Here is a 9,153-nt window from a genome sequence, read left to right on the forward strand (position 1 = left end):
CGCAATGCGACCTATTTAATTTATTTTATTTCTTTGCTGCTTCCCAAGGAACACTCTTACACTTTGTTTGGTTTGAATGAAAATGGCGGGGAAAGGGAAAGGTAGAGAAGCCTATACAACCTTTTCCTTCAAACCAAATACAGCTTTGGGTCTACAGTGCTGATACAATTGAACTCCCTTCTTCAAATATCAAGGTTTCAAGCTTGTTTGAATACGGTTTTAGCAATTAGTAGAAGATGGTTTGAGATTTTGGAATCCATTTGGCTTGTAGGAATAGGGGTCTAGAATCGGAATCGGAATGGGTCATTCTGATTCCAACTGTTTGGGTGGGTAGAATCGGAATCCTATTTGAAGGAATGGCCATTCCCTCACCCTCCCTTGAGAATGAAATCTCATTCCAGCTTATTTTAATTCCCACACTAATTCCTGTCTGAATCAAATGGATTATGGGAATAGACCATTCCAATTCCGATTTTGACAGATTTTGATTCCGATTCCAACTGAGAACCAAATGGAACCTTGGGGCTTTTGGATTTTCTGGCATGTCTAAAATAGGGAATTGCTCTACTTGTTTTCTCTGTATTTTGAATTCAAAACCGATATTTTTTCTTAGGCAAATGTTGCTTGCTCTTATTCTTTATCCAGCAACTAGTGAATGATTGAACATAATAGAAGGTTGACATAAAGCAGATATTGAAGATTTAAATTAAAACAGCATCCAACACATAGTAGTAGCTAAGTCAATTTAATTAAAAATTGACTAGGAATGTTCGAGGCACACTCTAATTAAGTTCGTCCATAAGAGACAACAAGGAGAAATGCATGGTGGTACAAGCATAGATTACATTATTACAAAGAGTTGCTTGTCTTCTACTTAAGATTTAGCAAATTGGGTTGATCATAAAAGCTGAGGCTGCTTATTTATCCATCCTTCCTGATCTATGGAAGTATAGCCCTTTGCAAATCTATGCAACTCTCCATGGTTAAGCTGTTTTTCCCATTTCACCCGCTTGGATTTGTCTGACCCTGCTCCAGTGCAAGCCTCCTCTGAGAAAGCAATGTTTTGCCTGTGTTCTACAAGTTGTTAGCATAATAAAGAGCATAAACCACTATTGAGGATTGACCTATAAATCCAGCGGTACACCGCCTTATTTGTTTGTATGTGATAAATTTTGTGAAAAAAAAAAACAACATATATAGTGAGGACTAATCAAAAGCAGTTATTAATGCAATTCAAAGTGTTAGAAGAACAAGAGCAGGAACTGCAAAAAGGACATGGAAGGAAGAACTTCCCTTCATCAGCAACCGACTTATTTCTGCCATGTGAAGAGTTGATGGGCCAACCTAGATTATTCATCAACAGATAAGGATGTCTAGAAAAGGAAGAAATTGAACAAACGAGGACTTCCTTCTGAACCAACTGATGGTGGCTCAGTTGGTAAGTTCTCTGGCTGGTTATGGAATAGACTTGGTATTAAATCCCGCTGCCACTAGGGTCGGGGGTTATGGATATGGGAATGGGCTATCGCAGCCCGGTTGTATAGCCCAATGAAGAAAAGAAAGGATTTCCTTCTAAAACTTAAGCTAATAAAATATTATTATATCACTCTGGGGAGCAGGGTGAGCCTTTTGGTTTTGGGCCCCCAACCATGCTGCCTGGAAGACTGTCAGCAGGCCATCATAGGGACTCAACTCAAGGAAGTCAAGGTTTGCTCTAAATTTATGAAATGAGGTAAGGTCAAGCAGCATAAAACAAAAGAAAAAAAAAAACAATAGAAAATGTCTATTAGGCAAGTTAATGAAATCTTACTCATGGCCAGTGTAGCCCCATGCCGACCATCCCTCCGGGACAACATTGTTGGATAAGGCTGTCTTGTAAAATATCACCCTTGAGTACCCTCCATATGCTCTTCCAAGATATGTTGAACCCGTTCCATACACAACACAACGTTGAAAAATGAAACCAGTGTCCTCTGCTGAACTGTTTCTGCCTTGGGCAGTTACATAACCTGTAATACCATTCAGGGCTCTCGCGACTGAGTTTATGGCACATGCCTACACAAGAAAATAAAGAGGGCTAGCTAGTAAGATATTGAATCTCTAGTCTCTAGCTGGTAAATGATTACAAAGATGAAAATGGCAATATTAAAACTACAGTGGGCAGTGGCTCTGACGGTCACATTGAGGATAAAAAGAAATATTCCATGTTTCTAATTGAAGTAGTTCATCCACCTGATAGACAGAACGACCATTGCCCCATATGAAGTCAATAGCGCCTTCTATGTAGCATGACTTGAAATAATGGCGGCCTTGTGAATCTGTCAATGTATCCTGCAAACTGATGAAAGCACAATAATAAAAGGAAGCTTTATCTGCTTGTATCAGAGCAGCTGGTGCCCAGGTGACTACTTTCCCATGTACTCTTGGAGAAATCTGATCATATGAGTTCTGTAAATTAAAGATCAGTAGTGCAAATTAAATGTCATATCACCGAAGAATGATGGCAATCCATGATTCAAGCTCTCAATTCATACCAATCGAAACAGAGTTGGTTAAGTTTCTTATATAACCTTGAAGCTAATATTTCTTGCAACGAAATTTTCTGCAAACAAGGCAAAAGTACAACTTGTGATTGCATTGCCATGGTCATTCCACTGTATTATAGTTGTTCTTCTGTTTTCTCCTTCGAGAACAATGAATGGTTTTTCTTTGGGTATGCGCACCTTCTCACTGCATATACAGTAACAATTTACTGAAGTAAACTACAAAGATGAAAGCTATGAGTGCAAAAAAGAAACAGTTATGACTGAAGTACTGAGTACTTACTTATATACACCAGGAGCAACATGGATCCGGATCCACCACTTATTGTTTGGAGGAATAGAATCAATGGCTTCTTGAACACTGCGGAAATTGCCATGGCCCCACTTATCGACAGTGATGGTACGTGCAACTACGTTGTCACGGTTGGCACCATCTCTATTGCTGTAAGCCCTCGACAGATTGAAACAAATCAAGGAAGATAAGAAGAGAACCAAGATGTTGAAACATTTTTTCATTTTTTTGGGGTGGGGTTGGGGGAGGGGGGTTCGTTGGAACTTGGAAATGATGCTAGAGCAAAGGACTGGGGATGGTTGTATGTAGAGGCTAGTGTAAGGTTACTCTCTTCTGCTCTTCATATACTATTAAAGAATGAAGAGAATTAATCTCTGAAATAATTTGTTTTGGAAATGAGGTTGTAGTTAGTTGGCGGCAATGACAATTAATTGCCATATTTGATTGGTCTTCATTGAAAATTTATAGACGTGAAATGAGGAATTTAATTAATATTATGATTTGGGTCTCCACAAAATCTTAAACTATAAAAGTTAAACAGAGAAAGAAAAAGTCTACATTATATTTCGGAAAAAAAAAAGGGATTAAAAAAGGTACTTTTAGTCGATGAAGGTGGAAATTTACAAAGTTGTTGCTATATCTTCCTTTATCTCTCTACGTAGTTCTTCTTCCCCATAATAACGTTTAATTGAAACAGTCAATCAGATTCAAGCCGAGGAGATTATCCGTATCAAAACAATGTTGGATTGGATTAAGTGCTTGATGTTAAAAAGGTGATATACAGTTATATACCATTTATAGAGTAGGTAGGTTTGTGATTCTGGCGCCTTCTAAGTTATAACAAACTACTAAGGATCAACCTACTGAGGTTTGCTATGATTACATGACAGCAGAGAGGTGATACACCCGAATAATAGTAATTCACGCTTCGCAATATGTTTAGAACTTAAGTCCATGCCAGCAAGATATTCCATCTTTAGTTGTACTGATCTTCAACCCATATACAAGCCAAAGCACCATCTTGCACTAAAATTATTATACCAAAGCTCAGATATGTAATGTCACCAGTAGTCCCTGCAAGAGCAGCATCCATCTCTAAAATAATGAAACACATTCCTATCCCTTAAAACAATATCTCGACTAAATATGTTGGAGATCAACTTTGAGACAGTGTGACAATCATGACAAACCCGAAGGTTCTTCACTATTCTGATGGGAACACCAGCTTCCATGCTGATTAGACCAAAGGCTATTGCCAGTTTCTCACTGTGATATGAAACAGCATGTTCTTTCTCCTCATCTTGTACATCAAACAACACGGGAGATGTATTTGGTGTGTATCCTACAAGTTTCAATCTTGATCTGATCTTATCTAACATTAGATAGATCTCTTCCATTCTAGGGTGAGATTTATCTCCAGCATAGAATTCATGGATTGCACCATGGACCTCAATTGAGCTACGCCCGGGGCTCTTCTTTAGGCCTTTTGATTTCATCAGCACTCTTACCCTCCTTGCATCATCCCACCTCCCAACTGTGGCATAGATGTTAGACAAGAGCACATAAACACCACCATCATCAGGTTGGAGCTCAACAAGACGGTCCCCTACATACTCCCCTATCTTGGCATTCCGGTGGATCCAACAAGCACCAAGCAGGGTACCCCACAGCACAGGATTAGCCTTCACAGGGATGGCTTCTAGAAAGGGCACTGCTTCTTGTAAAAGACCAGCACGTCCAAGTGTATCTACCATGCAACCATAGTGCTCCATTTGTGGGTCAATGCCATAAACCAATTTCATTGAATTAAAATGTTGCCTAGCCAATTCCACGAAGCCACCATGACTACAGGCACTGAGTACACCCACAAAGGTAACTTCATTAGGCCTCACCCCATCTCCTTCCATTTGACTAAAGAGCTCCAAGGCTTTCTCAGCATGGCCATTCACGGCTAGCCCTCCAATCATGGCTGTCCACGAGAACACGTCCTTGGACGCTAACATGTCAAAAATCCTAAATGCATTTTCTATGCTCCCACACTTAGCATACATATCTATCAGTGCAGTCCCAATAATGGAATCAACCTTCATTTTGCTCTGGTCTACGTAGAGATGGATGCTTCTACCTCTATCCAAGGCTCCAATATGTGCACAGGCCGATAATGCACTCACAATGGTTGCCCAGTTGGGTTTCAAATTAGCTTTCCTCATCCTGTCGAATAAAGCCAAAGCCTCAAGAGGACGGTCACCTTGTGCATACGCAGTTATCATTGCACTCCAAGAGATAACATTTCGTACAGGCATCTGATCAAACAAATCTCTAGAATTTTCTACAAGACCACACTTGGCATACCCGGCGATCAACGTATTCCAAGACTCTGCATTTCGAATGGGCATCCCATCGAAGAGCTTCCTGGCAGTGTCAACGTCACCAGACTTGCAATATCCACCAATCATCACATTCCAAGAAACAACTCCCCTCTCTGGCATCTCATCAAACAGTTGACGAGCCTGTGCAAGAAGTCCACAACTCACATACCCGGTCAACATCGAATTCCAAGATACCAAGTCTCTTTGGCAACTAGTGTCAAACAACCTACGAGCAAAATCGGTCTTCCCGCATACAGCATACATATGAATAAGGCCATTAATCGAGAATAAATCGTAATCAACTCCGGACTTAGAGATGAAGCCATGGAGTTGCATGCCTTGTTCAAATGCAGCAAGATGGGCGCAGGCTTTGATCACGGAGGGGAAGGTGAAAGAATTGGGCTTGGCGCCGGACTTGAGCATCTGGTTGAAAAGATGAAGGGATGGCCTGGGAAAGGGTGAGTTGGCGTAACCTCGGAGGATGGTGTTCCAGGTGAAAGTATTTGGGTGGGAGATCTGAGAGAATATTTTGCGGGCGTAATGAATGTTTCCGGAGTCGGAAACTGCACAAAATTCGATCAATTTGCTCGCTGCAAAAGAGTCTTCGAATAGAAGATTCCGGATCATTTGGGCATGAATTTGCAAGAAATGGGTCATGGACGTGCATGATTGTAAGAGTGCCAAGCATGTAGGGTGGTTTGACGTTAACACAGAAATCAAATTGGGCATAAATGATGGTTCGCGAGAGGGTAATGATAAAACGACGGAAAGGAATACAGCTTACAGGTTACAAACATATATTTCAGTCGGGTCTGCGAGGTTTAATTCTGTTTACCTGACCCACTACGGTCTAAACGGTTCTTACTCGGGCCAAGCGAGCGTCCGATTAACCCAGCCTATCTTATAAATTATTTTTTATAGGGTAAATTATTATAGTTAATTGACAAAGTATATCCTTACTGTAAAAATTAATTAATATTACTTGTACTGTTTCTAATAATTGATTAATATTTTCCTTACTGTTATTGTTCCGTCATAAACCAACATCGGCACTAACATCAATACTGATTTTAACGAAATATCTCATTGTCCCTTTGGCACTGACACTGGCATCTCCGGCACCGGCATCCAAAGCTAGATATGGATGTTTAGGCAATGACTTGCAATCTATAAGTATGATCCCTCTACTCTCAGCTCTGGTTTTCTCTCAAAAATTAGAATGCCCTAAGAGCTCCGCCTCATAGCTTGAAACAAGAATGGCGGAGAATAAATGGCATGACAACATTCTATCAATGGCCACCATTGGCGTAGCTGTTTTGTCACCTTGTGGCTTTGTTCATCTTTCAAGAATTAAAATTCTGAAAGAGCTCAAGAAAAATCCTAGAGAGAGAGAGAGAGTCAAAGAAAGCTTGCTAGAACTGGGAAAGCTGGTACAAGCACCGACTTGGCGACTGGGAACTTTCAGAAGATGTCTAAGATGATGACTGGAAGATGAGTTTCATCAACATATACAAGGGATCCCGCTACACAGATTTCTCTCTTGTTAAACAAAATGTCGATCAATGCTCCTGTCGACCTATAATTCAATAATCTACAATATTTATAAATGTGCAAATGGGGCTCTTGGCTTTTGGAATTTTCACTAAACAGTTTTAACTCTATATCTTGAGGTCTTTGGAGGGTATTCATATAATTATAATTTGATAAAATGCTTCACATTAATTATCCTGCAATTAAAGACTGGCTTTTGGTTTTGGCTAAGGAACAACCAGCTAAGTAAAATGGAGAGATAATGGTATAACTTCTAGTGTTACTTTATGGAGAGAGGTAATGGTATAACTTGAGGTCTTTGGCTAGAAAAGACTCGCAAGAGGTTGACTTTGAATTCTGTCAAGATATCTTCTCTGGAGGAAGGGTTAAATAGAATAAGGCTCAAATTGCAACCGGCTAAAGATGCAGAAATTAAGGATGGTTCTGATACCCCAACTGATATTTCAAGGAAGCTCCAAAAATCAAATTTAGAGGTTGAGTAGTTTAAGGAGATGGTAGAAATTGATAAATATGAGGTTTTGAAAGCAGTGTCAAAGATTGAACAGGCAAAGATGAGTGTAAAAACAGCTAAGATCCGATTGATTGCAGCCAAAAATATGGAGGAAGCAACTAGAGCAGTTGAAGTTGTTGCCTTTGTAGAGATTAAGGCTCTAGCAAACAACGAGAGCTCATCTAGGGTTTTCTAGCAAAACCCTGAAGGAGTAACACTTTTTTTTAAGAGTATTCTTCCCTAACCCACAAAGCTCAAGAAGTTGATGTGCGCTCAAAGAAGAAGGTGGTAGATCATAGATGCCATGCTTCGAATAAATGAAGCAAATATATCTAAGATGGAGATATTAAAGAAGGTGGAGCAAGTAGAAGAAGAAGTTAAAATCAATAAAATAGCTCTTAAAGAGGCTTTGAACAAAGTGGAGGCTGCAAATAGAGGGAAGCTTGTTGTGGAAGAGGCTCTCTGAGGAAATGGAGATTGGAGCATGGTCATAAAAGACGCCCATTATACAACTCTACCAAGTTCAAGAACTCCTACCCATCTTACCATCACAAAGATTCAAGGCTAGCTACTTGATCTAAATGGACCGAACATGAATATTGATGGGTCAAAGCCTATCTTGAGAGCAACCTTGTCAATAGGACAAATATCGAGCAAGAAGTTACTTCGAAATGGAGGAGAAAGATAGCACTGAGAAACCAAAGATGTCACTGGGTTAGGTGTAAAGTAAAAAAATGGTGCTTTATCTCCTCCTTATAAGCCTATTAAAGAAGGAAATGCTCACAAGTAGTTTTCTACGAAGAAGAGGAAGTTTGCATTTGCTCAGTTTTCTCTCCTGTTGACAAAACAGAGTAAAAAAAAAAGCAAGCACTTAAGTAACTTGGTTGTTTTATTTATCCATCAACTCTTTTGTCATTTTTGTCATTCTTTTATTTCCTTATAATTTAGACAAATTATGGTTATTTCTCTATGATGGTCCTTTCTGTTTGTAAAGATGTTTGTCATACTGTAATATTTTCATATGTATTTTGTCATTTCTCAAAGCTGGTATAGAATGGTGTGGTGAGAATAGGTAATATAGCCTGTTATCACCATTTGAATGTCGCTTGAGCTTGGGAAGGGGAGGAGCCGAAGAGCTGTTCTTGAGGCCTCGTTTGCTTTTCAGTAAGTTATTTACCCGGGTAAATGCAGTTATTTAGGTAAGTTTTTCCTAGGAAACACTCACCCGGGTAAATAAGGCGATGACCATTTTATCCATAAAATTCCATTATTAAAAGGGGCATTTTTGTCTCATTCAAGTGTTGGCAACTTTCCCCATAGGTGGGAAAATTATTTACCCACCTAGGAATTCATCATAAGTTTGAGGCAAGATTATCATGAGAGCTTGATTCAAGCAGCTAGTTGGCTCATGTCCAACCCAAGGGAATGAAGATGGATGTCGGCCTATGATTTGCAAAATTTAGAAGATGAATGCATTAAATACATAAAGTCACTGAAATTCAATATACATAATCAATCACTCGATATCCTACATGAACATCAACCATCCTTAAAAATCGTTATGGTTACATTTGGCATTCCTTAGTTTAAGGACTTGTCTCCTTTTTATTGTTAAACTGCTCCAATGATGATAACAATTGCATGTTTGTCAGTGTGTCGTAGAGAAGGATAATGGTTTTAAAATCTTTTTTCATATTGGTATTAAAATCCCCAAACCAGTTTTAAAATGTAGCATTTCTATTCACACATGTTTTGATAAATTTTGTTTTTCACTGCCCAAAGCTCAAAAGTAAACACTTATATAGACAAACATATATTTATTTATACTTGTCCAATTTGTGTTGATCTTATTTTACATTATTATTTTTATACAAATATTTGTTCACATTTTCTGTTTAAAATTTCTGA

At 39.1% G+C, this 9,153-nt stretch overlaps 1 long non-coding RNA gene and 2 pseudogenes across 2 annotated transcripts; 1 reads left to right on the forward strand and 2 right to left on the reverse strand.

Annotated features, from left to right (window-relative positions):
* Positions 1–701: 701 nt before the first annotated feature.
* On the reverse strand, positions 702–2,676 carry LOC148867748 (uncharacterized). Its single transcript, XR_016109050.1, has 3 exons — positions 2,233–2,676; positions 1,811–2,055; positions 702–1,067 (listed from the first exon to the last, which is right to left on the reverse strand). It is a non-coding gene; the product is annotated as an uncharacterized LOC148867748 (long non-coding RNA).
* An 880-nt stretch (positions 2,677–3,556) lies between these two features.
* Positions 3,557–6,060, reverse strand: LOC148867749 (pentatricopeptide repeat-containing protein At5g66520 pseudogene; annotated as a pseudogene). The gene has a single exon (XR_016109213.1). The product of XR_016109213.1 is annotated as a pentatricopeptide repeat-containing protein At5g66520 pseudogene (transcript).
* Positions 5,936–8,257, forward strand: LOC148867750 (WEB family protein At2g38370-like; annotated as a pseudogene).
* Positions 8,258–9,153: the final 896 nt, after the last annotated feature.

This window comes from Nelumbo lutea, chromosome 3 (assembly GCF_056320005.1).
Source record: "Nelumbo lutea isolate HS-2025 chromosome 3, American lotus-T2T, whole genome shotgun sequence".
In the NCBI taxonomy this organism is placed as follows: Eukaryota; Viridiplantae; Streptophyta; class Magnoliopsida; order Proteales; family Nelumbonaceae; genus Nelumbo; species Nelumbo lutea.